Consider the following 27,511-nt stretch of genomic DNA (forward strand, 5'->3'; position numbering starts at 1 on the left):
CACTCAGAAAATGGTAAAAGGAGATTGTAATCACAAGATGTCCACAGAAACCAGATATTCACAGCTTTAAAGAATGTCTCATGGTTAATTTGACTTTTCTCACTTCAGAATCCCCTATCCTTCCATACCATAAAAATACTAGATTTTAACATATCAATTAAAAGTAAGGTTTTTTTTTTTTTTCTTAATTTTCCACAGTACATTTTTGTGTTACCTATGTTCCAAGCTATGGAGGAAAACTAGGAAACTTTCTCTCTGACTCTGTCTCTCTCACTACTACAAATTTTCTTTTGGTTTGCTGAACTGATGTTCATAGTCTGAAGATGCTAAAGCACACACACATATACACATACGCACATGCACACACATATCTCACACACACACACACACACACACACACACACACACACACACACACACACACAATTCTTCCAACAACTAGCAGGTTAGCAATTTCTTGTGAAACGCATCTGTGTTCTCACATTCATTAGGAATAGCTACCAACTTTATTTACAGCAACTATTTCTGGTTAGCTATGAAACTAAAATGTTAGCCAAATGATAAGATGCAGGGAGAAATTCAAGAGCAGCTGCCAATCTAAGAGGGCAATATTCTCACATCTGTGTAACAGTGAAATGCCCATCCTTCATCTATCAGTTCTGTGAGTCTGCAGACACATTAGGTAATCACAGTAACTGGTATAATTTAATGACACAGAGGGCTATAAAATTTACCATCTATATCTGGAAACCACTACAAAAACTTGTTTAAAATTATTGCTTAGTGTCACTAAAATATTTCCTTTTGTCAGGAAAACAGAGGTGGAATGAAGATAAGATCTTTTACAGAAGCTTCTGGTAATGCTCTGCATCTTTACATCAGCAAAAAAATATATATGTTTTAATTATAAGAAAATAAATTGTTGCGTAATGAAATAAAAATGCTATCGAAACAACTCTATCTAGGGAATGATTATTCCAGATTAACAAAACTGTATAAAAGAGTATGATTCTGATTTGAGTGATCAATTCAGTCAGACACAAGGTAAAAACTAAAGTTAAAGGAGAATGAGGACCACTGGTGAAAAGGCAATTACACCTTTAATAAAGAGCTAGAGCAAGCAAGAAGCCTGAGTCAGTATTAAGAACTATCATACCTAGAAAAATTCATTTCATTCTCCAAGAAAATAATAGGCCTATCTTTGTAAAAAATACACACTAGAATATAGAGTGATACCAGGTATTTGCTCATACCAGTTGCTTTATTTAAAGAGAAGGAAACTGAACTGCAGAAAAGTGAAATGACATGCTACAGACTTATGAATGGATTTTATCCACACTAGAATCCAGTTCTTCTCTTAGCCCCGTGATCTTTCCAATTCCGTAAGGGATGAATGCTACTGTGCTAGTGTTCAGTTCGGTATTTCTATTTCTTTATATAGTGCAGCCCCCTCCCTCAAGCCCAACCAGTTCCTCTCTCCCGTGGGAACCATAATTAATTGCTTATTACTTCTACAACAGAACTCTTAAATTTGTCCAGACTTTATAAAAAGATTGACTGTCTCTGTGAACCAGGGTGATTTAACAGAAGAAAGTAACTGGAATTTGTAGAAATCTGAGAGTATGTAACCATTTAAAAGTAGCCACATTTTATTTGTTTTTAATTATTTTTAATGTGTATTTATTTTTGAAGGAGAGAGAGAGAGAGAGACAGTGCGAGTGAGGGGAGGGGCAGAGAGGGAGGGAGACCCAGAATCTGAAGTGGGTTCCAGGCTCTGAGCTGTCACCACGGAGCCGGACGCGGTCCTCCGGCTCATGACCTGTGAAGGTGATGACCTGAGCTGAAGTTGGATGTTTAACCACTGAGCCACCCAGGTGCCCCAAAAGCAGCCACATTTTTAAAAAATCAAATCAAAGCATACTTTAACTAAACAAATGTATCTGAAGTGTTTTGGACATTATCTAAATTATCTCACATGCCACATTCCCCACTTCTCTGTACTCCTCCTCCTAATATATTCATTCTTCCTCCTCTTGGTTTTCTTTCTAACTTTAAAGAATACACCGTCACTATTTCTTGTCATCAACTGTAGACTGTCTCTTCACCCCACGTGGTATTAGGCTAATCTTCCAATCCGTACTATTTCCTGCTGCTTTCTCCAAACCCCATACCAAATGCCCAGCCCCCACCATTTTTATGTGTACTGTAACATTATCATTGCTGATAATGTTTGCATTCTGTTCTGTAGTCCTGAGTATCTTCTACATTTCATCTAAATATTGATACTAAAAATTTAGAACGAGTAAACACCATTTATATTTAATTAACATAAAACTATGTTCATTTAAGAGCTAACTAAAGTTCTAGGATTTTTTTTTAACTTTTTTTAATGTTTATTTATTTTTGAAAGAGAGAGAGACAGAGTGTGAGCAGGCGAGGGGCAGAGAAAAAGGGAGATACAGAATCTGAAGCACACTCCAGGCTGCCAGCTAACAACACAGAGCCTGACATGGGGCTCGAACCCACAAACCGCGAGAGCATGACCTGACCCAAAGTTGGATCTTCAACTGACTGAGCCACCCAGGCACCCCTGTAAAAGTTGTAGGATTATTTTCCTTTCTTGCCTATCCTTTTCTTCTTCCTGGAGATACTACCTTTATTTTTTCCCCTGGCACGATTTTTCTTTTCTTTCTAAATACATCTTGAACAATAAACATTTTATAATGCCTCCTTTTGTCAGAGAGACTCTCACTGACCTAAGCACTCCATTTTTTACACTAATCCTATACCAGACTGGAGCAACCTAAGCTGTTTGCCTTTCAGGATTACTTCATAGCTAGCATGCCATGTCTTTTCTCTTAATTAGACATTGCTGGAATTGGACTTCAAGTAACTTTGTGAGAAAGGTTAATATTTGTGGAAAATAAATTTAGTCTTTGTAGGTCTAAATATTTCTTTATGCTACCCTTGCACTTGATTGACATTTTGAGCAGATATGGAATTTAAGTTGCAAACCATCTTTCTTCAGAAATCTGAGAATTATCTATTAATTCTTGTTTTTATTGAGATATAATTGATATGCAAATTATTCTGGTTTCAGGTGTGCAACATAGGGATTCAACAGTAGTATACATTGTGAAATGATGACCACGATAAGTCTAGTTACCGTCACCTGCCAAAGTTAACGCAATATTGACTATATTCCCCATGTTGTACATAATATAATAAATATAATATAATATAATATAATATAATATAATATAATATAATATAATATAATAATTTTGATAGGGATTTATTTATTTTCTAACTGGAACTTTGTACTTTCTTGACCTCCTGCTTCCTCAATCCCCTTCTCCTCTGGCAACCACCAATCTGTTCTCTATACCTACAAGACTGGATTTTGTTTAGTTTTGTTTCTTAGATTCCATATATAAGTGAAATTATGTGGTATTTGTCTTTCTCTGACTTATGTAACAGAATACCCTCAAGGTCCATCCAGGTTGGTTCAAATGGCAAGATTTCCCTTTTTGTTATGTCTGAGTAGTATTCTACTGTGTATGTATGTATGTATGTATGTATGTATGTATGTATATATATGTATATATGTATGTATATATGTGTACATACATACACATCTTTTTCATCCATTCATCCATCAATAGCCACTTAGCCTGTTTCCACATCCATATTTAGGCTATCGTAAATTATACAGCAATAAAAATAGCAGTGCATGTATCTTTTCAAATTAGTGGGTTTTTTTTTCTTTGGATAAATACCTGGGAGTGGAATTGCTAGATCAAATGGCATTTCTATTTTTAATATTTTGAAATCCTCTATATTGCTTTCCATAGTAGCTGCACAACTTACTTGCCCACCAACAGTGCACAAGTGTTCCCTTTTCTCCACATTCTCACCAACATTTGATATTTCTTATCTTTTTGAGAATAGCCACTCTGATAGGTGTAAGATGATATCTCAGTATGATTCTGATTTGCATTTCCCTCATGAATAGCGATGTCAAGCATCTTTCCATGTGCTTGCAGTCATCTTCTTCGGAAAAATGGCTATTCAGATCCTCTGCCAATTTTTAAATCAGATTGTTTTTGTTATTGAGTTTTAAGTTCTTTATATTTTTTAAATATTAGCTCCTTACCAGATATAGGATTTCCAAATATCTTCTCCCACTCAGTAAGTTGCCTTTTTGTTTTGTAGCTTCTTTCCTTAACTGTGCAGAAGCTTTTTAGTTTGATATAGTCCCATATGTTTATTTTTGCATTCGTTTCCCTTGCCTTTGGAGTCAGACCCAAAAAGAGATTGCTAAAGCCAATGTCAAGAAGCTTATTGTCCATATTTTCTTCCTCAAGTTTTATGGCTTCAGGTCTTATATTAAAGACTTTAATCCATTTTGAGTTTATTTTTGTACATGGTATAAGATAATGAGGCACCTGTGTGGCTCAGCTGGTTAATCATCTAACTCTTGATTTCAGCTCAGGTCTTGATCTCAGGGTTATAAGTTTAAGCCCTACATCAGGTTCTGCAATGGGCTTGAAGCCTACTTTAAAAAAAAAAAAAAGATAGTAATCCAGTTTCATTCTAATGCATATATCTGTCCAGTTTTCCCAACATCATTTATTAAAAAGAGTGTGCTATCCCTACTGTATATTCTTATCCATTTTATCAAAAATTAATTGACCAAAAATAGGCGGATTTATTTCTAGGTTTTCTATTCTGTTCCACTGATCTGTGTGTATGTTTTTAAGCTAGCTTCATGCTATTTTGATTACACAGCTTTATAGAATATTTTGAAATCAGGGAGTATGATACCTCTGGCTCTTTTTCTCTTTATCAAGATTGTTTTTGGCCAGTCAGAATTTTCTGTGCTTCTATATAGATTTTGGAATTATTTGTTCAAGTTTCAAAAAAAAAAAAGCCATTGCATTTTGATAGGGATTGCATTAAATCTATATTGCTTTTGGTAGTATGGTCATTTTAATATTAATTTAATAGCAATTCTTCCAATATGTGAGCACAGAATACCTTTCCATTTATTTGTGTGTTCTTCAGTTTCTTTTATACTTACATACTTTTCATGCACCTCCTTCATTGAATTTACTCCAAGGCAATTCATTCTAACTGGAAGTTTGTACTTTCTTGACCTCCTGCACCTATTTGACTTCCTCAATCCCCCTCTCCTCTGGCAACCACCAATCTGTTACCAATGAGTGTAAGAAGGACTGTTTTCCTGATTTCTCATTCTGATAATTCGTGATTAGTGTACATAACAGATTTTTGTATACTGATTTTCATTCCTGCAACTCTACTGAATTAATTTATTAGCTCTAAAAGGCTATTTTAGGTGGAGCCTTTAGGATTTTCCATATATAATACCATATCATCTACAAATAGTAACAGTTTGACGAATTCCTTTCCAACTTGGATCCATCTTCTTTTTGTTGCCTAATTTCTCTGGCTAGGGTTTTCACTACCGTGTTGAATAAAAGTGGAGAGACTGGGCATCCTTGTCTTGTTCCTGACCTTAAAGGAAGAGCTTTCAGATTTCCATAGTTGAGTATGATGTTAGCTGTGGGTTTGTCATATACACCCTTTATGATGTTGAGAAATGTTCCCTCTAGCCTCACTTTGTTGAGAGTCTCTATCATAAATGAATCCTGAGATTTATCAAATGTTTTTCTGCATCTGTTGAGATGATTGTATAGTATTTTGCTTTCATTTTGTTAACATGGTGTATCATTTTGATGGACTGTGGATGTTGAGCCATCCTTGCATACCTGAAATACATCCTATTTGATCATGGGATATGATAATTTTAATGTATTGCTGAATTTGATTTCCTAATATTTCATTGAGGATTTTTGCATCTATGCTCATCAGGAATATTGGCCTCTAATTTTCTTTTTTTATGATGTCCTTGTCCGGTTTTGGTATCAGGGTAATGTTGGCCTGGTAAAATGAGTTTGGAAGCTTTTCTTTCTCTTGAGTTACTTGGAAGAGTTTGAGAAGGATAGGTACTAAGTCTCTGAATGGTAGAATTCACCACTGAGGCAGTCTGGTCTTGGATTTTTCATATTTGGGAGGTTTTCATTACTATTCAAAATCTTCTTATTAGTGATTTGTCTACTCAGATTTTCTATTTTCTCAAGTTTCATTCTTGGAAGACTGTTATGTTTCCAAAAATATATCTTCTTGCTGGATTGACCCCTTTATCATTATGCAATGCCCCCTTTGTCTTTTATTATAGAATGTTTTAAGTCTAATTTATCTGATAAGGGTTTCTTTTTGTTTCCATTTGCAGGGAATATCTTTCTGATCCCTTCACTTTCAGTCTTTGTGTGTATTTACTTCTGAAGTGAGTCTCTTGTAAGCAGCATATAGACTGGTGTTGTTTTTAATTATTCTGTCTTTTAATTGGATAATTTAGTCTCTTTTTCTCTCCTCTTTTGTGGCTTGATGATTCCTTAGCTTATGTTTAGTTTTCCTTTTGCATTTTCTTTTGTGTATTTACTATAAGTTCTTGTTTTGTGGTTACCAATGGGTTAACATATATCATCTTCTGTAAATAATAGTCTATTTTAATTGAATGTCAAGTGAAATTTAAACACATTCCAAAGCTACATTTTTACTCCCCCTGCACATTTTATGTTTTGATATTACACTTACATCTCTGTATTTTACGTATCCCTTAACTAATTATTGTGGCTTTAGTTAATTTTACTATTTTTTTTCTTTTAACATTCATACCAGTTTTGTAAAAGTATCTGATCCACTACCTTTCATATATATTTATATTTTCCAGTGAGATTTTTACTTTCTTATGTTTTCTTATTGTTAATTAGTGCCATCTGTTTTCAGCTTAAATCTGTTGATTTAGCAGTGATGAACTCCTATGACTTTTGCTCCTCTGGAGAACTCTTTAGCTCTCCTTCAGTTCTGAATGATAATCTTGCCAAGTAGAATATTCTTGGTTGGAAGTTTTTTTTGTTTTTTGGGTTTTTTTTGTTTTCCTTCAGGACTTTGAATATGTCATGCTACTCCCTTCTGGCTTACAAAATTTCTGTTGAGAAATCTGTTGATACTCCTATGGGGGTTCCCTTGTATGTAATAATTTGTTTAATTCTTGGTGCTGTTACTATTCTCTCTTTAATTTTTGATGTCTTCACAATGTACCTTAGTGTGGATCTCTTTGGATTTTATTTTGAATTCTCTGGGCTTCTTGAATGTGGATATCTCTTTCCTTGCCTAGATTAGGAAAGTTTTCAACCATTATCTTCCAATAAGTTTACTACTCCTTTCTCTCTTCTACTTCTGGGACCCCTAAAAAGCAAATGCTATCCCACTTGCTGTTGTCCCACAGGTCCATTAAGTTATCTTTCTTTTCTTTTTTTTTTTCTTTTTGCTGCTTTGTCTGGGTGAGTTCTATTATCTTTACTTCCAGTTCATTGATTTGTTCTGCTTTACCAGTCTGCTACTGAATGCATCTAGTATATTTTTCAGTTCAGTTACTGTATTCTTCAGCTCTGTGACTTTTATTTGGTACTATCTTGTATTTTCTACCTTCTTGTTGATGTTCTGTGTTCATCCATTCTTCTCCAGAGCTCAGTAAGCATCTATATGATCATTAATTTGAATTCTTTTTTTTTAAATGTTTATTTATTTTTAAGACAATGCGAGAGACAGAGTGCAAGCAGGGGAGGGGTAGACAGAGGGAGACACAGAATCCGAAGTGGGCTCCAGACTCTGAGGTGTCAGCCCAGATCCTGACATGGGGCTCAAACTCACGAACCGTGATATCATGACCTGAGCTGAAGTTGGGATACTTAACCGACTGAGCCACTCAGGCACACCTAACTTGAATTCTTTATCAGGTAAATTGCTTATCTCCATATCATTAAGATCTTTTTCTGAGGTTTTCCCTTATTGTTTTGTTTGGAACATATTTCTCTGTTTCCTCATTTTCCTTGATTCTCTTTTTATATGTATGAGGTGAAACAGCTACCTCTCTGTCTTAAAGGAGTGGCCTTGTGGAGGTGATAAAACTTCTCATTCAACCTTGCCCTAGCTTTTGCTTGTCTCTCAAATCCTTGACCATCTAAATTTGCCTGATTTATTCTTGATATTCCCCCATTTTTGAGGGTGTGGCTAGAGCTGTCAGTGGTCCAAAGGAAGGAATCTCATTTAGCACCTAGTTTCAGATTGACTGGAAAGTCAGACCCTCACACAGCAGCTTTTGAAGTATACAAATACATATAGCCCTGCGGAGCCACAATCATAATCCCTGGTGGTCTCTAGGCCAGGAGATCTGGAGGTGTCCCTGGGTGACAGTTCCAAAAATCAGGGCTCCAGATGAGTTTATAAGTTCTTTTCTGGAAGGCCTTGTCACGCTGTAACAAGGGCAAGAGGGAATGCAAGGATGGTGTTTCCCTGTTTACATCCCAAGGGAGTGCCTCCTTAATCTATAGATGTGTATGAAATCTGAGTCGTTTCCCTCTGGTTGAAGCTCCAGACTGAGAGGCCTTTTTCACAGGAAGACTGGGTTTGTGTTTTGGTCTGTTGTCTGTGCAGTGCCCTTAAGGTGGTGGCCTGCCAAGAACTGGCTTTCCAAGTGTTGCATTCCCAAGGAGCTCAGGAATGCTAGTCCCATTGGCCACTAGCGTCTCCCCCTTTATAGACTATGCATTCGCTGGCTTTAGGAGCATCTGGAGAGGGTAGGGAGTAGGTCATGGTTGCTAACTTCAAAAAGACAGCTTGAAAATGTCTGTATGCATGCCCGTGGGCTTTAAAAATATGATGGGAGAGGGCTTTATCTGTACCCCACTGGCTTCAGGCTGGGAGTGGAAGAATGCCATGACCACTCACACTTGCCAGCCTCAGCCAGGGAACAAGGAAATATCACAACGGCTCATCTCACTAACTTCAGTTAGGGAGCAGGAGAATCCCACAACAATTCACACTCACCTGCCCCAGCCAGGGAGCAGGGAAATTCTACAACCACTCCCACTGACTTCACACAGCAGCAGGATAGTGCCATGACTGCTAGCCCATGACTGTCCTAGAGAGGCAGTGGGAGGGCACCATGTATGAGCTTACCCACCTGATGTCAGGGTAGGTGGAAAGTGCAGAACATTTGCCAGCGCCTCTAGTCTGGGGAGAGTTTCAACTGTCCTCTGTCCCTCCAGCAGATGCTTTCAGGTCAGCAAATAAATCTCCTTCACATGTAGTCTAGGTGCTTTTCAGTTGTTTTTTCCCCCCTGGGTCTGAGGTGAGGGAGACTATACGTGAACCATTGAACAGGGAAATTTCAGTTTCCTTGGTATTTTGGGTCCCTTGGGCATCAGCCCTACTCACATTTTGGGGCCTTGCACCTCTGGTGTGGACCATGGGAAGCTGAGGTGCCTGATGTGAGACATCAAGGCTTTGCTCCTCCAGGAGAAGTGCTGCATGAGTAAGATCCCTCCCTATCGTGTGTGGCCAGGCTAAGGTGCGGATTTTGTGAAAGACTGTGTCTCTGCCTCTCCTACCCTTCCCAATGTGTTTTTTTTTATCCTCTGATTTAGAGAAGTTCATCTAGTTTTCAGAACCTTTTCAGAGGGAAATGGTATTCATATGTAACTGAAGATTTGGTGTGTCCATGGAAGGAAGTGAGTTCAGTGTTCTCCTATGCCCCCATCTTGTGGAAGTCTCATATTAATTCTTTAATATTTGTTCTAACTATATTTTTAGTTTTCTTACAGAACTCTAAGTAGTAAAAAGTCACACTTCAGGGGTGTTCACCATGATTCTTATGTGTTTCTTTTTTTTTCTTTTTGTTTGCACTGTTGAGATATTTTCTTTATCAGAAATTATAAAATGTCTCTTAAACTATTAATTTGAAAATCTTTAATTTCCATAATGTTTCTTCATTTATTGTGTCTCTTCCATCTCATCCTTGTTTTATAAGTATTTTCTTCCATCTCTTCAAGGATTTTAACGTTTTTGCCTTTCTTATGATCTTTTAATTCTCTGTTCCCTACAAGGTCATTTTACTGTTAGTGGTTTTTCAATTATCGTGGTCTCTCTTTTCATGTTGCAGACTTTTCTTAGTATTTTTTTTCTTACATTATTTTTTAAATGTCTGGTAATCCATGGTTGCTATTTTATATTTAAGAATGAACAGGGCTCCTGGGTGGCTCAGTCAGTTGAGTGTCCAACTCTGGCTCAGGTCATGATCTCACCACTCATGGGTCCAAGCCCCGCATCCAGCTCTGTGCTGACAGCTCAGAACCTGGAGCCTGCTTCGGATTCTGTGTCTTTGTCTCTCTCTGCCCCTTTATCCCTTCCTTCCTTCCTTCCTTCCTTTCTTTCTTTCTTTCTTTCTTTCTTTCTTTCTTTCTTTCTCTCTCTCTCTCTCTCTCAAATAAACAGTAAAAATTAAAAAAAAAAGAATGAGGGAACAGAAAATACTGAATCTTCTGTACTTGAGTGGGTCTTCTTGGTTAGAAGACTTTGTTTTAGGATAAGCAACTTGCTGATCATTTAGGCTTGTAGAGTCTAAGTGTCAAAATAAAAGGGACTTTATCCTATGGTTCTAGGATGTGTCCCTAGTTGCCCTTATTGTCCCTCAGCCATGTAAGCAATTTCATTAGTTTGTACTAAGGAGTGTAGTGAGAGGGGTGATGAGAAAAATGTGCTATAGGGACATTTGCCTAAGAAGTAGAATTGGTAAGTAGAAGGTTGGTTATTCCAACTATACATGTTGATTAATTATTTTGTTTCAGACTCAGTGTCTCACCTCTGCTCTCCTTTTTTCTTGGCATGGAACTCAAGCCTTTGGGGGACTGTTCAGGGCACAGTGTCTCCCTCTTCAACTTCAGGCCACTTTCCTATATCTTAGTCAGTTTCCTCTGCCTTGCTTTACTCTATCCAATTTTTAACAGTCTGATATCTTTTTGACCCTTTAACGTTTAAATTAATGAGGTTTCAACAGGATGTTTAATAAATAAAGACATGTCTCCATTCTTCCTCTTCAAATGGATAATCACTTGTTGAAAAGCAATTCCACTGACCTAGAGAAACTACCCTTAAAACATCTAAAATGAATAAAACCCAGGAACAAAAAAAACTATTAGACTACTGAATATCACCAGAGTCATGATAGCAACAATGCTGTCTTGAGTGATTCAAACAAGGTGCTCTGTTGAAATGAATGCAAACTGTACATCTGCACAGGTCTTATGGAACCCAGCAATACTACTGATTTCATGTTTTTGAAATGCCTTATACTCTGTCCTTTTTGTGGAGAATGAGAATTAACATTCTCAAAAAAAAAGAGATTTATTAAAGTTCAAAAGTATTTAATGAGATAGTTGCAAGTACATTACATTTGTGAAGGTTATTTTTCCTTACAAAGGAATGGAAATGATGCATACGTGTTATCCCACTCAAATTAGAATTCTATATAGATAATAAGAATTTGTGCATTGTAGAAGCAAAATGGGCCTATTGTCATCTGCAACGGCAAATGAAGTGTCTCATAACTAGCAATTCAACGTGTTAATTCATCTGCACCATCCAATTACCTACGATTCATCTCAACTTAGTGCACAACAATAAAACTCTTAAAAAATCCATGACAAAATGTCTGCTCTAGGTTTATCAGATAGGGGAACTACCACCCAAAGTTGGGGAGTGGGAGCCATAGAATATAAATTATTAAAACTGTCCATCACAATCTATCCGTTAATATAAAAAATTTTTGACATGAAGTCAATAGCCTAGAGTTAGTAAGAAAACACATATTGGAGGATGTATGAGGAAAATCTGACCAAGAAACGAGAAAGCCATGTGGCAACTGAAGTTGGCATCCTCTCAAATAACACAGCATTCCCTCTGAGCCCTGGGCCGGCCAACTGCCAACTGACCACAGGGCCCAGGCACACAATTCTAAAAGTAGACAGAGGTAATGAGATGTGAATTTAGCATCCCCAGCCTCCTGCTAAATGACCCAGATGCAGAAGCTAGCGCGTCTGTCTCTTACCTACTCAGAACTAACTGATGAAATGAACAGAAGCTCTTTTTTTATTTACTATTCAAGAGCAGTAATAATCTAGTCCTGCTACAAGTGGATTTACTAAGCCATAGAAGAAAGACCATTTAAAGTAGAGCGTACCATGAAGACGAAAGGGGACAAAGGAACAAGGAAAAGATAGGGAAAAGAAAAAGAGTATTGAGAAATAATAAACACATTATTTACTTAAGAAAATACAAAGGCACAGTGACAACCTAGAAGAGATGAGTAACATCTGAACCACGATCAGGGACAGTGTGGCTTCTAACATTTTTTAGGACAAATGACATTTAGTCCCATTTGAGACTGAACTATCAAGATAATCAAAGATTATTGAGGCTTGAGGATTCAGAAAAAAAGAGATGGAATTCCTGCAAGAAAAAGGGAAAAAAAAACTGTACTGAATTTTGATACTGGGTTCGTTAGTAATCCCATAAACCCTTCATTTCATTTATAGACTCTGAAAACAGCATTGTTTTAAGTGCAGATCTTTAGTTTAAAAAAAAAAAAACAGGCTGGGGCGCCTGGGTGGCTCAGTCAGTTAACGAGACTCTTGATTTAGTCTCAGATCATGATCTCACAGTTCAGTTTGTGAGATCAAGCCCCACATTGGGCTCTGCCAGCACTGACAGCACAGAGCCTACTTGGGATTCTCTCTCTGTCCCTCCCACTCCCTCCCAAAATAAACATTAAAAAAAAAAAAAACAGGGGTGCCTGGGTGGCTCAGTTGTTAAGTGTCCAACTCTTGATTTTGGCTCAGGTCATGATGTCACAGTTCATGAGTTCAAGCCCCAAGTTCAAGCTCCTGCACTGTCAGTGCAGAGCCTACTTGGGATTCTCTCTCTTTCTCTGCCCCTCCCCTGCACACTCGTACACTCTCTCTCTCAAAATAAAAAAATAAACCTTAAAAAAAAATCCAGGAAGGTGGAGTGACTCATTATTGAAGGTATATAATTGAAATAATTTACATAATCTAATCAACTTTCAGTCAGCCTAAAATGATATTTATTTTTTTAAAGACTAAAGAAAAATCATTAAAACATTGTCTTAGTACATTAAACAAAAATAGTAAGCAAGAGAAAGTTGCTGAAAATCAACCAAAGCTTGCAAGGAGAAAATGTATCGTATCAAAGATTAATACATCAGTTTTGTAGATTACTAGTGATTACAAATTAGCAAATATTCCATCCCAAAAAAACCTTAAAACAAGGTTTTAAGGGAAAAACCTTAAAACAAGGTTTTTAAGGGAAAAAAATCCAGAAATTTCAGCAGGACTTCCCCAGTGCTTTCATAAATATGAACATTTCTTAATGTAATTTAAACAATTATTAGCAGTATCACAGGAAAATAAACTATTTCTTATTAGATTAGTTACAGATATAGATCTCAGTTATGAATTGAAGTCTATGTAGAGAAATCCTATTCAGTTATAGATTTTTTTTTTCTTTCTGCCTGCATCACTATGTGTTAGTTTCTTCTTATTTGGGCGGGGAGGGTAGGAGGGAGCAGTGTGTATCTAAGTAGAAACAACAATGTGCTTGGAAGAAATCTACTCCAATTTTTCTATATCCATTGTCTTCTTCATAATTGTCTTTTTTAATCCAGTGCCATGACTTCTAAAAGGCAAACATTTTGTCTCCAGCTCTAAAAATCCATCTTGTTGGTCAGGTTTTCTTCCTTCATTTTTAAAGGTAAAACTTACTCAAGTAGGAAACAAAACATAGGAATCTGGGCTCCGTTTTCAATTCAGCTATTTCGAACTTTGTGACATAAAGCAAGTTGTTTTATTAATAATTTCATCAAAATAGCATAGTCCTTGTCCTGTCACTTACCAGCTTAGTCTGGGACAACTTACTTAACCTTTCTGTATCTCAATTTCCTTGTCTGTAAAATGGATGTACAATAAAACCCACCTTGGAGGGTTGTTATGATGAAATTAATTAATATATGTAACACTTAGGATAATGTCCAGAACAAAGTAACTTCTTTCTTCTTTAAATAAGTAAAAATTAATAAGTTAACCTGAAAAATGGTGTTAGATCAGTTGTCTAAAACATCACTGTATATCAGAATCATTTAAAAGTATTTAAAAAAAGATTCCGTAAACTCATCAGAGACAAATGAGAATCTGTATCAGTGGGATCTGACAATCTATATTAAAACAAACACACACACACACAAAAACTTCGTTAGTTATTTCAATGTAAAGACTGGTTTGTTAACAAGGACAATTTAGGTACATTTCACATACCCCCACCGCCATTTTTTTTTTTCTCTCTGATGGCCACAATAGTCACTATCCAAAGAAACCTGCCACTTAACAGCATCAGTCAGTTTTACAAAAGCAGTTAGTTTAGCTTTCGATTTCTCTTTCTTACCTAAAACAAAACTTCTTTGTCCTCACCAAGGCCACCAAAGAAGTAAAAAAGGAACAAAATGATCCCTAAGGCTAGAACACATTGGTTAGTGGGGAAGGACAGAGGAGTAAATTCTTGACACATGTTCCCTTATTTCTGCCAGGCATTCATTCATTCCTTGTCCCAGGACACAGATTGGCACTAGCTAAGTGACAGTGATTTGCAGTTAAATACCACGAAGGAACAAGTCACCCCCAATTCTCTAATCCTTTCAACAAACATTGACACCGTAAACTGAGGCTAGAGTGATTGTTAGCATCTTTCCCGGGTCCAAATTTTATTGCCCAGGCCAGTGACTAGTAAGAGAATGGAACAGCTAGCTATAAGTGCTATGTAGGTTTCATGAAGTCATGGATATGACTACGATGCTGGCCTGTGTTCTCTGTATACACAGGGTGCACGGGGCAAATAGGATATTATACTGGTTCAGACTAAGAAGGTTCCTAAGCATCAACTACAGAATATGGTGAAATGAATTACCAGACTGATAAAATTTTCATCAGTCTTTGTTAAATTTGAAAATTAAGTGCAATGTAGAAAAATGCACAGGAAGCTAAATATAGTTCTTTTAAGAACTATATTTTGATACTCAGTTCTGCCATCTTAGCTGGTGTTAAAATGCCCACTCTTTTATAAGATGATGATAATATAAGTAGACTTTTAAAACCATTCTTACCACGCAAAAGAAAATGTTCAATGGAGGCTGGCACTCATTTTTTAAAAATGTTATTGGTCAGTGAAAATGTCAGACTGAGAACTACTAGTGCACTGGCTTCAGAGACAGAAAAGAACTGATGGACTCCTTGGCACTAAAGCATATTAGCTGTGTGCTTTTGAGTGAGTGAGTCCTTGTTTATACAATGGGGACAGTAATTCTACTTACTCCTCATGTGGCTATGAGGATAAAATGTGGCAAGACCTATCAGATGTTTACGTATCCACAGTACAAGGACAAAGTAAGTATCCGATAGATTTTAGCTCTTTTCTCAATTTGTAACTCAATTCACCATTTTTAGCTCCCTCATAAGTAAAATCAAATGGCTATTCCTCCACAGAGATTTGTTTCCCAAGTATGTTTTCCCATTTTGCTTTCATCAGAGTAATGGTACTATTGCATAGGGGTCTTGATAGTCATATAACTCTCATCCTTTCCATCTGAAACTAATTATATCATAAAAATCTGAAGAAGAAATTAAGTCAGTTATTATGCTTCTGATCTACCAGAACACAATCCTCCCCATATGTCAAAATCCATTTTTTTTAACAACAACAACAAAAAAAGAGGTCCTGTACTTATAATATCAAGGCAATTAATATTAGGCAAGAGATTAAAATGACATTTACTACTATCTCTGAGGTGTAATTTGGATGATTTTGAATGTTCAGGCTTTGCTTTAAATTCTTCTTTCTGTTTACAGTGGCTACTGAGCACATGTATTATGATCACCAAAATGCCAACTAGCAGTTTAATCACACTTCCTATAATGTTCTACAAGAGCTTAAATAAGATTTAAGTGACATCAATGTAGTTTAATGTATCAAACAGAATCCTAATTAATTCCACATCATGTTAAAACACTGATATGCTATATCTTGGACAGTTCCCATCTATCTTAACAGTAAGCAGTTCTAAAAAAAAAAAACAAATACAAAGAAGTCTGAATATTTAATATGGGCAGTGTTTTATTTTTCTCACATAACTAATTATACAATCACAAATATGTTCATATCTAGGGTGGTAACAGTCACTATTTTCTCTCCATCCCTCTCAAAGGGATAGATTTTAATGTTTATTTATTTGTGAGAGAGAGAGCGCATGTGCACAAACACACAAGCAGGGGAGGGCCAGAGAGAGACAGAGGGAGACAGAGCATTTGAAGCGGGCTCCAGGCTCTGAGCTGTTAGCTCAGAGCCTGGCGCAGGTCTTGAACCCACAAGCCAAACAGTGAGATCGTGACCTGAGCTGAAGTCAGATGGTGAACCAACTAAGCCACTCAGGTGCCCCATAATGTGGAACAACTTTTAACAAATGATATTTTGCAGCTTGCTTTAGGTCTTTTGTTAACGGTGGAAAATTATAGTAGAGTAAACATTAAGAGAGAACCCAAGAGTTCATAAGGACAATAACTATATGTGCACACTTGAGTGAAGTTGGGCCCATACAGGAAAGGCACATCTCCTTATTTTAACTAACATTTTAGGTGTTAGGACCCAGAAATCTCTTAATAATCTGTAGTCAAAATTTTTCAAAATTACTTATTTCAGCTTAAATCAATAGTTCCTGAGTGACATAAAGAAAATAAAATTAGAAAACTCATATCTAAAAATGAATTTTAGCTAATTCATTTACAACGGAATTGGAACATACATTTACCACACAGGTCTCTTTAGCCACCTGTAATTACTTCTTGGTAATCAAGCAAAGATACATGAAAAAATATTTTTATGGTATACTACATTGAAAGCATATACACAGGTCTAAATCTGAATCCAGGACAAACAAGTATCAAATGAATAAAGTCTACTTGATTTATATTTTGCTCTAAAAGGTAACTGTTTATAATGCCCTGAATGGATGATCAACTACTACTGAAATAATGTGTGCATTCATTTTCACTAAGTTATTTGAATTCTCTAAGTATTAAATTTCACAATACAAAGCTGGACTCTTCAAAAACACACATGCCTTCAACTGAATAGCAGACATCCTTAAATAATGTGATTTAAGATAGAAATTGTAAATTGAAGTTTAATCTGTTAAAATGACAACAGGTTTATCAAAGCAGACAGTACCAGATCTTTAAATGTGATTTATGTGTCTGAACATATACTTAGTGTGTATGTGTCCGTGCGAGGATGTGGGGGGTGATATTAAGAAAGGCCATGAAATAGATTGTCAGAGTCAATATGAATGCATATACTTAGTCTTGATTTGACGTTTCGCATGTGTTTATTCGGATGACAAGAGCAGAAGGAAGAATTGAGAACCAAAAACCAGTTAAAATTCTTTTATAATTAGCCATATGGTCACTCAGATTTCAAAGTAGTGATCCTGTTAGGCCTCATTAGATTTAATATGTGTACATGTTCCTACTACTGATAGCAATTTAAACCCAAGAAGGTCATATATTAAAAGTCACAGTCAAGAATTTCTTGTTTATTGCAAGAGGTGCCACTTGAGAATACGATGTCTAATAACACCAATAAAGGACAAAACTGTAGAGATTGTTCATTTTCATAAAGCACAATGAACACTTATCAAAGACATGTGGCATTGTTATTTGTTTCCCATAGTGGACTTTATTCATGCTTTATTCTCAATAAGATTCTTTACTTTTACTTGGTGTTATTCCAAAACACCAATATTCTCTTCATTTGTCCAACCAGAAAGAATAAAAATATTCATTTATTGCTTGTTCTCTCACCCTCTCCCTAAAATGCCAAGATTAAAAAGCCGTACAATCTCTATTACATGGAAGTGTTCCTGTCAGAACTACTACCTCTGAATGAACGAAAGAAAGAAAGCAAGAAAGCATCACCACTTCTAAAAATCTATAAGCAAAATGAAACATTGTATTTCACTCTGACAAAACTGTTTAACTTAAAATTAATGCACAGGAAGTTAAAAAGTTAAATGTGTCTCAATATTATCAGTAAGAAATCAGAACCTATCTCAACCAGCAGCAGAATTTCCACCTTCAGTGTGTCTTTGCTATTTTTTAAATGCAAAACATTGGGTACAGTATCAAGCCATCTATAAGTAACATTTTTAAAGCAAAACTGCCTTGATCACGCTCCTGTACAATACTCACGGTAAATCCTCAAATTTTTAAAGAGGTGACTACTCTATCATCAAAAAAACAACACTGAAAAAAAAAAAGAAAGAAAAAACAATACTGCAGCTTTTGAATTCCTACCAGTACCTTGTATCAGGAGGCACTATATTTCCAGGTACTTTGGCAAATTTTCATATGTATGTAGCATCACACCTCTCATATATATTTGAAGCAGTAAGGAAGCCTATAAATTATTTAAGGTAAGTGAGTCAGTTTGAGAGATCAATTTATAGCCCCCAAATATTTCAAGCTGATAGATCTGCTCTTTATGTTAAAAGAGAAAACTTTTCACTTGTGAAAGACCACAAGAAAGTATTCACTAACAAATGATGTCATGTTCCAGTTTGCTTTCTCATAGGAAGATTAAGAGATGCCACCTATCAGAGTCTCTAAAATCATTTCTTCAATTCTGCAGTGACTTGTTAAAGAACAGCAGCCAAGGTAAAGACTTGCAAAGAGAGGCAAATTCAAGAAGTGAATGAGCCAAAAAGGCACTCACGTTTCAACATGGCTTCTACTAGTAGTCCTCAATTCCCATTCATAAAACACTAAGTAAATGAAACAAACAAGAAAAAAAAAAGAGGCATAATTCAACTTCTTGTATGAAGCTCATTCACATAGCTGGGTGATCAAAGCCTATAATTAGCTGCATGCTAATCACTCAAGGAACAAGTTTTTAATAAGCATTTACTAGTTTTCCCACACTGTGCTAAGGTCTGTGTATCTGAAACTGCATCCGGGTCCACTCTGCACTCTGGAATCCAGAATTAATCTACACCAGCAACACTGTACTTCCTTTGGAAAGGCTTTCTTTTCTTCCTCCCCAAACCTGATCTCAGACACAGTGCCTCTACTTAAGCAAGCGGCTTAAGCCCTGAAATGGGATGAACATCACACAAACGGAGAATTAAAAGCATTTATTTAAACAAGCAAGAGCAGCCAGAGAAAATCCTCATTGGAGTTGAAGGTGGGCAGGGGCATAAGGAAGAGATGTGGAATCCCAGTTTGTGGCAAACAGTGCAGAGAAATGCACATTTCTCATGTTCAAAGCCTGCCCTAGGCTATGAAGATTCTCCAAATCTATCCATTTGTGAAGTCACTCAAACAGGGTTTCAACATAAAGGTTCTAATTCTGAAGGAGAGAAGGAGTTTGTAGAGATTAGGGAAAAGGAAAAATTAATAATGCAATGCAAAAGTCACGATGAGGAAAAAGGAAAGATTGAGTGAAGGCAAGGAGAATGACCTGAGAAGGTGAAAGGTCCAAAACATGTCACCAGTAGGTTGACCTTACTTTTCAGTGTTCTCAAACAAGCTGGTTTCTTTAACACTAGAGGGCATGAATGCAAGGAAGCGAGCGCACACAAACACACACACACACACACACACACACACACACACACGTGTGCGCGCGCGCGCACACACACACACACACACACACACACACACGGGGAGGGGAGCGACCCTGAGCAAAGGCAGCCTTCATATAAAACTAGAGATCTGGGGGCCCAAAGAAAACCCGAGATTTCAGGCGTCTCGGGAAGCCAAGTGTCTTTACGCTGCAAATAAAATCACTACGCTGTGTTCCTAGGAAGAGTGACCGCGACCTCTCCCAAGGAAACGGCTCAAGGATTGAGTGTTATGGCAGTTTATGGCAGATAGTCCCCAATGCTCCTCTCCTACGCTAGCAACACCTTTGCCTCACAAAAGCTCCCACCCTTTCGAGGTTAGTTTTCCCCGGATGCCAAAGCTTTCTGTGTTTGCCTACCGTCTCTTATGTGGCTACCTGTAAAGGCTGGAGGTGTAGACTCTCTACCAGGAAATTCAACTGATCTTAGTCAATTTTCGGGTTGAGGGGAGGGACGCACGCCTCTTTCACCGCCAGTAGCCTCAGTGCGCTCCGGCTCTCTGCCGCACAGGGCCCTCGGACCCGGGCAGGGGAGACTGGCCCTTAAGCCCTTCACTCAGCCCCTCTGCTCCATGCAAACCCACACAAGGGCAACCCCCGCATCCCCTCTGGCTCAGAGCAGGGAGATGTCTGTACCTAGAGGTGCCCAGAAGGTGGGCCGGGGCGTGCTCGACTGGCCGGGGCGCCTCGGGATCCGGAGAACAAGGCAGAAGAGACGAAGGAGGTAGACGGAGACAGCGAGAGGCAGAGAGAAAACACGCCAAGACAGAGAGCCAAGCGTAAGAGACAGGGTAACAGGAATAGAGAGACATCCCAAGAGATACAAGGAGGAAAAGAATGGAAGAGAAACAGACCCGGAGGTCGCAGGGGGAGCCAGAGTCAGAGAGAAAGTCAGAGAAAGAAACTGAGTCAGAGACAGAGACTCGCAGAGAGAATGAGGCCGAGGGGCACCGAAAGAGAGAGGCAGAAAGGAAGGAAGACAACCGTCGAGGAAGATACCCAAGCTCTAGTGCGTCCCCGGTGTGAAGCCTAACAGGAGCGTCCGCGCACAGCCAGCCCCGGCCGCCCGCAGCTGGTGGGGAGAAAGTTGCCCCCACCGCCAAGCGCCACCAGGGCGCAGAGGGTGGCCAGCGCCCCGGATCTGAAGCGAGTAGCGGAGAAAGGAGTAGAGAGCGGGTAGCGACAGAAAGTTCCGCGCCTCTCGATCCACCCTCCGCACCTGCAGCAACCGGCTAGCACGCTCCGAGCTTCCGGGAGGCAGTCTCGCCGGGTCCGCGGGCGCCCCTACCCCAGTCCAGCCCGGGGCGCTGGACGCGGCGACCGACACTCGCTGCAGGACTTTGCGGCACCCACCCGGGCATCCTGGCCACCCGGAGGAGACTCGCCCCAGACAATTACGAGGAAGAGAGGGGGAGCAAGAGAGAGACGGAGACCTGCTATTGTGGCCAAGGATCCCGCGAAGAGGGAACGGCAGTCCACGCACGGGATTCAGCTTCTGACCCAGCCCGGCAGGCGCCCGCCGGCCGCGCCGAACACCGGGTGCGCCGAGCCCGCGCTCACCTGGAACCCGCGCCGGTCCGCGAACGCCGCGCGCAGCCCCGTCTCCCGCCCGCGCCTCTCTCTTCACACTTCCCCTGGAGCAGAGCAAGCCGGCTCCGGCCTGGGCCAGCCCCAGAGAGGCGCCCTCATAGCGCAGCGGCGGGCTAGAGGGCTCCGGGAGCGCCGCGAGAGCGGGCGCCGAGGCCGAGGAGGCACAGGAGACCGAGCGAGGGCTCCTAGCACATTGTCACCTCAGCAGAGCTGCCGCCGCCGCCGCCTGGTCACTTCGCCCCCGGCCCCCGCCCCCCTCCCACCCCAGCCCTCTCCCTCCCAGCCCCTCCTCCTCGCGCGGTCCCTCCCCCTCCCGTAGCCCCAGCCTGGAGGCCTCTCACTGGGCTAGTATCATTTACGTAACCAGCACCCCCCAGCCCTCCTCCCTCCCCGCTCCCGCTCCTCCCCGGGCTGGGGCGGTGTGCACCGAGCGCGCTCCAGCTGCTCCTGGAGCTACTGCTCCAGCGATGTGCACAAGTCCCGCGATACTTGGCAGGCACGGCCCCCAAGAGCAACTGTGGGGTCGGCTCCTCTCCCCCCCAGAGAGCTTCGCGGCCCCTGGCCATCCAGGGTTCCCATGGTGGAAAAGCAGGCTTGCACACACCGTGTTAGCCCAGTGCACCAGCGAGCCTATTATAGGTGTGCTAGAGGAAAGGAGACTGCCCTCGGGGAAAGCTGGGGCAACCCCACCCCCGTCGTAGTCTCTCCAGCAGAGAGATGCTGCGGGGGAGTTGAGGTTTGGAGCCTTGAAGAAGAAAGGACCGACAAGAGTTTGGCCTCTTGTCCCTTACAGTTCTTTCACCCTGACAGGATTCTAATGTTCTGGTTGACGACAGCTGCGTCCAGCCTGAACAGTGTAAGAGATCTGGGAACGCAAAAATGCTTCCTTGCGCTCTTACATTTTTGAGGGAAAGTAAAGAAAAAAAATAAAAAGTGAGGCTTTGAATTCCTTTCTCAGTCAACGTGGTATGGGCTTTAACACACTCATGGACACACCTTGAAGTGCCAGAATGCTTGCATTTCAAAGTAAAGTTAATGTGAAGTCCTTCCTAAGTCAAGTTAATGTATAATGTAAGCGGAAGTCTTTGGTACGAAATGAGTTAAAATGTACGTAAGGATCTTAAAACAATGCCTGGCACAAAGCACAGACAAGACTCGGATATTATTAACATCTGATGACTTAGGACCTATCCCTCACTGCCATGTGGGAGGTACTCTTCTAGGAAATTGGCATTGCTGAGTTCAAATCCCCACTTTGCCATTTATTCACTGTTAGCCCTTGGTTACTTTTGGCCCTTGACTTTCATTGGTCTCAGTTTTCTTATTTGTAAGAGAGAGTAAAATAGGGGTCCTTTCCTCCTCTCCCAGGGTCACTCACCTGTGGTAGGTCCCTCTTCTTAGTTTATGTGGCAAAACTGGGGGAAGATAAAATAGCTGCTTCAAAAATATTAAGAGCAATGTTGTATATATTATTTTTATCTAGTATGTCAATGACACTCTTGACTGTACTCATAAAAGGAAATTTCTAGAAATGTTATATCTTTTCATGAATCAATTATCATCTAAATTGGTATGATATGTTATACTTAATGTCTTCTCTTACATTGTCCATCCCGCCACCCCTTCCAACAATCAATCACGGAGCATCTACCAGAGGTGATTCTGTGCATGTATGAGGACACAGGATGCCACTCCTAATACCACGGACACTCTGGAATTTCTCTCTATTGCTCCCTCTTGGGAGTTCCAATTCTACCATCAGTCTACTCACCTCTGCATGGCAAACTGAACAAAAAGTATGGATCAGCAAGTAGAAGATTAGGGTTCTAATGCTGGCATAGCCACCTACCAGACATGTGTCCTTTGAAGACATATAATCCCCCATCCTTACATTCTTCATCTCTTAAAAAAGTATAATTCCATTTTGCAACTTTTGTACTAATATTTTAACTAAAGCAAGAAGCATAATTCTGGTGGATAAAGACTGTATGTTGAACAAGATATTTAAGTAGTTTCAAAACATCTCCCTGGGAATTGTTAACTTTTGCTTTATAACAAACCATTAAACAAAAAAAGCAATAAAAACACCTACAAACACAGTATCTATAAATAAAACATCTATAATTTCTCAAAGTTCTGTGAGTTGTCTGGGTAATTTTCTCCTCTGGCTGGCTTAGTTTGCGGTGGATAGTCTAGTATGGCCTCACTCACATATCTGCTGGTTGGCCAGTTGATTGGGGGCAGGGCTCAGCTGGGAGGGCTCATCTTTGTTCAACCTGCTGTTATTCTTCAGTAGGCTAGCCTTGTTTTCCTGACTAATGGTTCATGCAGGATTCCAAAATGCAACAATGGAGTGCAACCTCCAAGGTAGAGCACTTCAAGATTATGCTTACACATAAGCTCCTTCTAGAGGAGCTCCTTCTAGTCTCCTTCTAGAGACTAAATTTGGTAGACGTCATCTTAACCAAGTGATCAAGGTTAAAATCATCAGTAATAGGACCAGGTGAAATCATGAACCTCACGATGTGATGTACGAAAAAGTACACAATGTAATTTGTTTCGTATTTCAGACCAATAATAATAACAATAATTGACTGCATCCATGAGAAAAAGCAAAAGAAAATTCCAACTTGAGGAAAATGCCACAAAATATCTTGTCTGTACTTTTCAAAAATATCATTCTGATGAAAATTAAAGAAAGGCTGGAGAACTATTCCAGACTACAAGAGATTAAAGAGACATGACTACTAAATCCAGTGTCTAATCAAGAATTGGATACTGGACTAGAAAAATATATAGCAACATTACTGGACAGTTGGCAAAATAGGAATAAAGTCTATAATATCTGATTTATAGACCTTTTATTTATGTTAAATTATAATTAATTTTGTATCAATATTAAATGTTCGCATTTTAATAATTTTACTATAGTTACTATAATGAAACATTTGGGGGTAAGAAAGGCATAAAGCCTGTATTTTATTCACAGCTTTTCAGAAATACCTATTGAGAGAGTGATGAAGGAAATGTGACCAACTTTTAACAGTTGGTAAATTTAGAGGAAGATTACTAAGGCATTTTTTGTAGTAATTTTGAACATTTTTAAAGTTCAAATTCATTTTAAAAATTGGAAGAGAAACATTCTTTGCTTCTCTTACAAAAATAAATGCAATAATTTATGTGACTTAGTGTTGAAAGTAATAAAAATTTATTTTGTAATTTTTTTCAAATAGAAAGCTAGGAATTTATCTTTAATCGGTGAAGAGTTATTGAAAGCATTTGTTTAGATAAACAGGATGGTCAATATTGTGCAATTGACCATCTATAAAGCATAAAGTGACTTAGATGGAGAATATACTAAAGACAGAAATATGAGTTCAGCAGATACAATGGACCAACCTGTGATTAACCAAGGCCCAAATTAAAATGGAAAACAAAGGGTGATGTCAGAAGAATAGATGATGGATGATGAACAGATGAATGGATGATGAATAAGAAAGAAAGAAAGAAAGAAAGAAAGAAAGAAAGAAAGAAAGAAAGAAAGAAAGAAAGAAAGAAAGAAAGAAAGAAAGAGGGAGGGAGGGAGGGGAGAAGGAAGGAAGAAGGAAGGAAGAAGGAAGGAAGGCAGGGAAAGAGGGAGGAAGGAAGGAAGGAAGAAAAAGAAGAGACATATTGCTGAAGTTTGATTGTCAGGTTTTGAAAAATTATTAGCAGTGAAGAAGGACAAAAGTGTTACATTACTGTGAGAGTTTAAAATTGGGTAAGAGAATGGAGATACCATTATTTAGAGATGCAGGAAACAACTTTGCTTTTTTTTTAAATAAAAAAAACTAAAAACATTTTTTTACAAATTATAATATTTCAGTGGATTCTCACTATTTTTAGGATATAGTCTAAAAGCCCTAACACATCTTACAAGAAGAATATTTATATTCTTGATCATGCTTATCTCCTTAGTGCAATACAATGAGTTAAGCACTGGAGTACGTACTAAAAGAAAAACAGGAAAATGAAAATAGCCCTCATGAAACTTAGAGTCTAGCCCTTTATCCAGTGAATATGTATTGAACGTTTACATCATACTCTGGGAATACAACAGTGAGCAAAAAGATAAAGACTATACTTACATTAATGCTACATTTTAGTGTAATATGTCCTGAACAAAAATAAAATATGTACTTATATCAGGTGGTAATAAATTCTCAGAAGAAAACTGAAAGAGGTTATGAGCTGAGCTTTGCAACGAGTGTACCACAAATAGTTTACAGATATCCCATGATATATTGACCACCTCAACCGCAAAATGTGGCCAAGTGGAGTTGCCACAATTGCCAGAGTTCACAGACAGGTAGCTTCAGGTCAGAAGCTTGTTTAAGGCTCTTTGCAGGATGGCCTGAACAAGTGGAATCTGAGCATGAGTCCCATTCTTTCTGATGACGACATAAATAAAGAAGTATCTACATCTAACCATCTACTTTAGCATTCAGCTAAAGACCCAGTGGTTTGCAAAAGCTCATGGAATGGTTTGAAGATTTTTATTTTAGGGGCCAAGAAATATTGCATACATTTCAAAATGTAGCCTATTGCATATGGGGAGCAGGGAGCCTGGGCAGAAAACTCTAGTGAGCACAGCTTCAGTTAATGACCCAAAGCTCTAGTAACATAAATATACTATAATTCTGTACCATATGCCGAATTGCTATTTTTGTGTTAGCCACGTCAGCTGCAGATTGACTGCTTTAATAATGCTTAAATATTTTTTCAAATTTAAGCTTTATAGTTATTTTCAATTTGCTGATAAAAATTTAATAGATTTGAAATCTACTTCTAACCACAAAAATTCAAGATCACAACTGATAGGAAAAAAAAATAAAGCTGATATATTCTAAACATCATCTTAGCTGATATAAATGTTTTGTCATAAAAGAAAAAGTTTAAAATCTTTTACACCTACTTTGTGCAAACAAATTTTCCCACCCGTGATGATAATTATTACATCATAATTTAAAATTTCATGATCAGGGGGTGCCTGGGTGGCTCACTCTGTTAAGCATCTGACTTCAGCTCGGGTCATGATCTCACAGTTTGTGTGTTTGAGCCTCATACTGGGCTCTGTGCTGACAGCTAGAGCCTGGAGATTGCTTCGGATTCTGTGTCTCCCTCTCTCTCTGCCCCTCCCCTGCTCACTCTCTGTCTCTTTCTCTCTCAAAAATAAATAGACATTAAATTTTTTTTTAATTTAAAAATTAAAAAATGTCATGATCGGGAAATATAGCTATTTCAGGTATAAAAATCTGTTATTAAAAAGTTCAGTTCATGGAGGCAAGATCTCATTATTTTTTTTTAAAGAGTTTATTGGGAAGTCTTATATGATTCACTAGACCTTATCTTCTTTAACATATTGTTTTTATAATAATAATTTAATAATATGAGAGCAAAGTAATTAATTTTCAATCAAGCTCCATATTGATATACTCATATTTGCTCTAGTTTACCTCATGATCCATAAAGCCCTGTATCTTTCCTAGCATCTACCGCAGTTTCAAACTTACATTTTTCCATATTTGTGTGCTTGATGTCTATTTTCTTCAATATACAGTGGGATACACCAATATAAAGTTTAGGTGTGCAGGACAGTAGTGGAAATGCAAAGTTGTAGCCTCACTCTAAGCACAGTGCCTGTTGTAAACTTCAAATAAATTAATCCAACCATCTATTAACCAATAGCTAAGCCTTGCATTTAAACCTCCCTTTTTTTCATCTTTCCTTTCCCCACCATACTTTTCTTTTCCTGTTTTGAATTCTTGATAGGGCAATAATCATTAGTGTCAAAGAATGAGAGGAGACAACTAATTTCAGCCCACCACAATCTTTCAGCACCACGGAGAGCGACATAAGTACCTCTCCCAACCAATTTTGTGGCCATGCCTGAATAGGCTATTATTTAGCATACATTGACAGGGATAAGTAAATAGGTAGAAAGTAGGGCAATATGTAAAAAATAATAATAATAACTATGCTACTATTGAGCATTCATAAACAAAGATAAGTAAATAAATGGAAAACAGAACAACGTGGGAAAGCATTGGCATTTACTTAAGGGAATGTGGTTTTGCTGTCACTTAACATCTCTATATCTCCATTAAATCAAAAGGCAAATAAATTATGGAAAGAGCCTAAATGTCCATCAACGTATGAA

General features: G+C 38.5%; 1 protein-coding gene across 4 annotated transcripts in view; it reads right to left on the reverse strand.

The window, feature by feature from the left end:
• The window catches only part of GALNT13 (polypeptide N-acetylgalactosaminyltransferase 13), a 540,886-nt gene extending 519,492 nt beyond the window's left edge, over window positions 1-21,394 (reverse strand). For 3 of the 4 annotated variants that reach the window (XM_058715238.1, XM_058715237.1, XM_058715235.1), the window contains exon 1: window positions 21,156-21,265. The gene's annotated coding sequence lies outside the window, so the exon portion shown is untranslated. The other variant, XM_058715236.1, reaches the window with a different exon arrangement.
• Between the last annotated feature and the right edge of the window lie 6,117 nt (window positions 21,395-27,511).

The sequence above is a fragment of the Neofelis nebulosa genome, chromosome 2 (assembly GCF_028018385.1).
Source record: "Neofelis nebulosa isolate mNeoNeb1 chromosome 2, mNeoNeb1.pri, whole genome shotgun sequence".
NCBI classification, from domain to species: domain Eukaryota; kingdom Metazoa; phylum Chordata; class Mammalia; order Carnivora; family Felidae; genus Neofelis; species Neofelis nebulosa.